The sequence below is a fragment of the Oxyura jamaicensis genome, chromosome 1 (assembly GCF_011077185.1).
Source record: "Oxyura jamaicensis isolate SHBP4307 breed ruddy duck chromosome 1, BPBGC_Ojam_1.0, whole genome shotgun sequence".
NCBI classification, from domain to species: domain Eukaryota; kingdom Metazoa; phylum Chordata; class Aves; order Anseriformes; family Anatidae; genus Oxyura; species Oxyura jamaicensis.
In genome coordinates, this window is record NC_048893.1 from 189,670,035 (window position 1) to 189,676,603 (window position 6,569).

A 6,569-nucleotide genomic window follows, 5' to 3' on the forward strand; every position below is an offset into this window, starting at 1 on the left:
GGAAAAAAAGTGCAGAGTCATAGCTCAGTGGTTTTGAAACTCTGCTGACAAAATGAGTAAGTAAAACTGAAAACAAAGAATGAAAGACAAGCTGTAACTCAGGAGGACATAATTCAGGAGGATGAGGAAGAGTTTTATATAACTACAAGGTTCAATCTTTACCAAATCCTGAAATTCTTATGATCTAGATGGCTTGTATAGTACACACAACCTATGATGATTCCTCAGGACTTCAGCTCTCAGGAAACTGAGAGGGAATCTTTAACCAACAAAGGAAAACGTTTGATCTCTGACATATCTTCCATACTGAGCACGTAATGCAAAGAAGCTTATGTTCCATCCTTGTGAAGCCAAGACACAAATTACTGCTCTGAGGATTCAGCACTGAGGTGCATTTTAGTCTCTATAACATTGTTCAGCTGGTGAGTCCTAATTATTCATAAAATAACAATTTACAAGATTTGAGTGTTCCCAGATATGCTGAAACTGTGCTGGAGAAGGAAAATGCTCAAGTCAAGTTCACTTCTCTCTTTCCTGTCCCAGAGGTTAGAATGCAGAAAAGATTAGAGTTAAATGTCTGAGCAAAATAACAGTCTGAGCATATTTTTCTGTTTCACTATATCTGGATGCTTTATTTTGTAACTAATAGCTACAATGTTCTGAAAGAAAACATGATTTAGCACAAGAAATTTCAGTTTGAAACCTCTGATCCCTGAGGTCTTAGTCTGCCAGTAATAAAACATTCTTAGAATTTCTATAAAATTCTAGGTGACAATTTTCTAACTCAAATCATATCCAGGACAAAGAAAATCTGTTTGACCTCATTTTGACAGATGCAAACAAATTGGTCACAGAATTAACAAGGGTGGTTAGGTAGAATTGACTGTGGCTTGAGGACAGCTGTTTTGCTGAGTCCAGAGCAGTAGGTTCATATTACTTGTATCCAAATATTTTAAGAGGCCAAGCTGAAGATCCTTGTAGACCCTTATTGCTCATACACAGTACAGGATCCAGAGGAAAACAAAACAAAATTAAATTAATTATTAAACACTTGAATTACTTAACAATGATGGTGAGGAATTCTCTGTTTCAATATACTGTAAACTGAGTTCCTTTCTATTTCAAAATCAAGATTTGATTTTTTTGTTGTTGTTGTTCCTAAAAGATATAAAACTGGCTTTTGAGAAATTGATGCAGATTAGAAAAAAATGCTTTGACTTATTTATGCAAGAAGTCAGACTACATCACCTCAGAAGGGTCTCTTCTATCCTTAAAATCTATGAAGCTGGGAACTGGGTTAGGGAACTGGGATACAGAAGAAATATAATCTTTTTGATGGTATTATTTTCTTATTAAGAAATACTTAAAGTGTAACCCATTGATTTTAAACATGAATTTAAATTTAAACAGTTGCTCCGCTGCTATCAATTGAGAAAAATAAATAAATAAATAAATAAAAATCTATTTAACCTCATGAGGGCAACATTTCATCTTTCATTGTGATTCATATTCATTTTTTGGAAGTATGACCAGGAGTGTTGCATGTTGCATGTCTTGTCACTGCGTACCACTGGGAGAGTCTAAGCAATATGGCAGTTTCTTTAAATGTAATGAATTCAATTCATTCAACATTCAATTTCTGACATCCCTTCCCTTCCCTCCCTACCTGTGTGTATCTGCCAGTTGTGCAATTTTGTCTCTTAACACTTGCAGTGGGGAACTAGCCAAAAGTTGCATTTGGCAGCAAAAATCATTTAAGAGTTGGGAAGGGAAGCAGGCGTACAGAGAAAGAGAGGAGGACACAGCATCCTGCAGCAGTGCAGGCACAAGAGGGAAAAGTGAAATAAAGTTTAAATCAGAGCTGCAAGCAGCTGTTATGAAAAAGGAGAGAAACAAGTGAGCCACAGCTGGCTGCTGGAGGAGGACAAACAGCAGCACCAGTTGCTGGTCTGTGGCCCAGCTCTAATGTCCAGAGTGTTTTAATGAGTTGCCATCAATCAATGCTAAGTTCCTAGTGTGTGGCTGGTGGTACCAGGCAGCTCTGCTTGGGCTGGTGTTTGATAATCTCCACACCTAAGGTGTTCAGTTTCATAGTGTGTTTTTTTTTTTTTTTTTTTTTTTTTCTTTTCTGTATGCTGCTGAGCTGCTGCCTATAGCTCAGATAGTAAATCTGGGCCACTCATCGCTGTGCAGCACTCCTCTTGGTGTTCTGCTGCATCAGGTGGGCTACTGTGATTGTCTTATCAACACATCACTTTGTACTATTTGCTATTTCTACCCATTTAATGGGTTTGGTCCAATTTTCTCTTGCATTCTTTTGGTCTGCCGTCATAGTTACATTCATTTGCTCAGACTTGCTTTCAGCAATTGTGAGATTTTAATTTTATTTTTCTCCATCCTACTCTACACACCTCTGCTCTTTTTCAAGTCATTCACAGATTATAAATAAGGGGATGGGATCTCTGCCATCACTTGTTGCCCTCCTCTAACAGACATCACAGTGCTGCTCTGAATTAATTCCTGGGGTTAAATAGTTTTAGTTGTCATTTTACAGTAACTGCAGAACCAACTACAAATTTCATCTCTGTTTTGCAGTACGGTACATATGAACACGCTTTTCTCTGTTACTTTCACAGACCTTTTAGAAGTGATCCATAGACCCCGAGAGTTCCTAACTACAGCTTGAAACCACATGTCTGGGTTTCGGAAAACATTAAGCTTTGACTTTCATATTTTCAATGAAGAATATACAACTCTGATAGTTCCATGGCTTGCAAAGTATGCCTGTTATTTCTAATCTTAATTTGTCTATCTCCAGATTTCACCGTTATAAGTCATTGTCCACTAGACATAATAGCTTCCTGGAATCAATATCCTACCTCCATGGAGGCAGCTTCAGGCTGTGAGCCCTCTGATTTTCTCCTTGGCAAGCTAAATGGTTCACAATCTTTAAACTTTTCCCTGAATTGTATGTTTTTCACCCTCTAAGCAACCCTGTGGCTTTTTTTTTTTTTCTGTTTATCATGGTCCTTTTTCAGACAGAATTCACAGGAACTTGAGCAGTCTAATAGAAATGGAAGAAAGCATAATGCTCTTACTCTAACTGGTATTTCCTAGTTAAATAAATATCCAAGGATCCTAGTGCTATTGCACAAAGATCTTGGACTTTGCTACTTATTCACCATACTGCCAATGCCTTAAGATGTGCATACAGCACATCTGTGCTCCGTGAACAAACTGTGTGATACAGAAGCATCTGCCAGCCAGCAAGTAATAACAGTGAGGGCTGCAGCCCATTGACTTCCTTCATAATCCATCCCCATAATCATTTCTGCATCAGTGGTTTCCAGGGTTAAATACTTCATCCAGTAGCTATAAATGTATTTATTCCCTATGCTCTCTCTGTAGTCAGTGGAGAGAAACCGTAACTACCAGAAAACAATTCATTCCAGCACAGCACAGCTGCCTAAAACTGATGGGCTAAACTGTTTTCTGATGGCACCTGCTTCTCCCTATGGACAAGATCTTAAGTGACTGACCTACACCAGGCACTTGTAGAAGACTGAAAGGAGGTCAGATAGATGCCACTAGGTAGCCCTACTATTGGCTATTTTAAAACATAAGCTATGCCAGTGCTTGCTCAGCTTTGCAGTTCTACCCTGTCTCTACACATCTATTTCCATATAACATCATTGGTATAAATCAGACTTTTACTCCCTCAATAATTTTGTCATTTGCAAATGTCATGAGTAATGATTGCATTTTTCCCAGGTCATTGTTGAAAATACAAATCAATTCAGAACCAAAAATTATACTAAGTGGGACCCTCTTGCAAAGAATCCATTTAATAGTGTTTCCATTTTATTAACATTTTAAAATCTGTAATTTAATGAATTTTCTAAACATTTAGTAAGCATGACTTTCATTTCATATGACTTATATTGTGTGGTACCAAGTCAAATGCCTTATAAAGGCTGTAATTTGATGCTATTATGTTTGTCAACCAGATTTCCAAGTTAGCATGATAAGATATAAGTTGATTAGCATTAATTATATTATTTTCCTATTAATTTGTATTAATTGAACCTCATATCAACTGTTACACTATTTTGCCAGGATCTCAGTTAGGATGACAGATTTGTAATTATCTAGGTCAACACACTTACACATCCATATGTCCTTTTTTGCAGTGACCTTGAGTTACTGCTGGTCTTCATATAGAAATCTTTATAGAATGCTTTAAATTCTCCCAACCCCCTAGAATAGAGTTTAGCCAATGTATTAGAATGTTCCCCAGAAAGTGAAGATCCAGTGATCTGCTCATAAAACTGTCCAAGTATAATCCAAACTTCTAATCCTTTGACATGGACTTCTCTGATGCTTCTTTATAAAGGTACTTTTTTTTTGTTTTGTAGTGGTTTTGTTCTCTTTAAGGTGAATTGAGAAGCTGTAGCAACAGTCATTGTAGTGCAGGCTTTTTTAGAAAGGTCTACCAATGCATGTCAGCCTTGCTGCTCAGTCCCACAATCTTGCTTTACACCTGTATATTGAATGAAAAAAAAAAAAAAAAGAGGGGATTTTTGTTACTGGGATTCAAAATAATAATAATAATAATAATAATAATCTCATAATTGATAGAGCAATGCCTCTTTTTGGAACCCCACAGTAATATTCCTTGGCTGTTTTCTGACCTGAGAAAAAAACTCAATGCTTCTGCAAAACTACTTTCAGATTTAGAGCAAAGACAGAAGCATGCCATGCTTTGCAAAAGGAGGTACAGAAGTGTACCATGAATGTACAATAGGAGTCATACACAGTTCCTCTTGAGATATGTCAAAGCCACTGGTGCTGGAATCCACTTGCCTGTTTTCATCACTGTGTACCATGAATGTACAATAGGAGTCATACACAGTTCCTCTTGAGATATGTCAAAGCCACTGGTGCTGGAATCCACTTGCCTGTTTTCATCACTGCATGAGGCCCCATGCTGTTTTGCCTGAGAGTTCTCTAAGCAACAAGTACACTCAGCAGTACCTCTGCTGCAGAAACAGGAATTTCATCTTAAGCACCACAGAAGTATCTAATATTAAATAAAAAATAAAAAATAGACATAGCTATAGAAAACTTCAGATCTGAGCCCTGGTCAGCTGGAGGAAATTTAAACTTATAGTCTGCATCAAGCCAGGGAGCACATCAGCCAAACAGCTGCAGAGTGTTTCAGGTGAAAGCTTGTCCCACTGTTGTGTCAAAGACGGACCTGCACAACCAGGGGGACATGGGGCCAGAAAGAGAGTGGATGACTCCAGCTCCAGAGACAGTTCTTGGGAAGATGTATGAGTTTTATAAAATGCAAATTTGTTTGGATAAAGAGGGGTACAGAAAGAGGAATAGCCTTGGAAACAGCATCCTTTCTTGACTGAGCTATATACCTGCTCAGATACTGTCAGAACACCTTTTTTTGCCTTCTGGATGCAAGGTGAACTATCCTTCTTCCTCTTCTTCCTCCACCACCTCTTAAGGGCCATTGCACACCCCCAGGGGGAAGCAACCACAGGCTGTAGCAACCTGAGTATAAGCAAGAAGGAGGGCTTCAGGGCACTGTGAAAGACTTCACTGAGGTGTTGTGACCAGGGCATTGGTCACCTCCTTTTATCTGAAAAGGCAGCCACAGTTCTCCTCTGGGTGCCTGCCCGCAGGAGATGATTTAGTTGCTGGGATCTTTCTGAGGTTTTCTGCTAGTGCCTTATATTGTAATTGGAAAGAGGCAGACACATGGACTGGATGAACAGAAGCCATCTTCAGAGCTCCCCCTATCTTCATTTTCTTTATTTCCTTTGCTTAACTTTCTGCTTCTGTTAGGATGATTGGATTTGCCACATTGCCTCTCTGCCTGTGCAGTTCCCCCTTGAAGTGGGCACCTACAATGTAAGCACATCTGCTCATAGATGAAGCACTGCTGGGGCCTTTCCCCTGTCTTCCAAATGGGAGCTGGATTAGGTTCACTGTCAGTTTTGGGGAACACAAAAGGGATAAAGAAGCCTGAGTTATGCATTAACAGAATTGCACCCTACTGGCTCCTTAAGACACAAGATGTTTCAGTTCCATTGTCATCTTAGCATGCTTTTGGAGAAAATGTTTCATACAGCCAGAGGCAGTCCTCTGTGTGTAGCAGGACTCATCCCATAGTCCTGACATAGCACCCTATGGACACACTTTGCCTATTACTGAGCTGTTGTTTCATGTTATAAGGTCTGGCACTGTGTTACAAGTAGCTAGCTGCCTGGGACTGTATGTAATGCCTTAAGAAACAAAGTGAGTAGGTAAGGATTTATTAGAGAACAGTTAAAACCTGACTGTTTTTCTCTGCCTTCACTTGATTATTTTCATTGTAGCTAATGGAAAGGAAAAGAGTATGAAAAAAAGCAATCTGATCACAATCTGCTCACATACCTTCCGCTCAGACCTAAACTCTTCCAGGAGGTAATGCAAGCTTTTAATAGCAGACTCAATTTAACGAGGGGAATTAATTAGCAGGAATTAACCATTTATGAAATGCTTTGGACATTTAC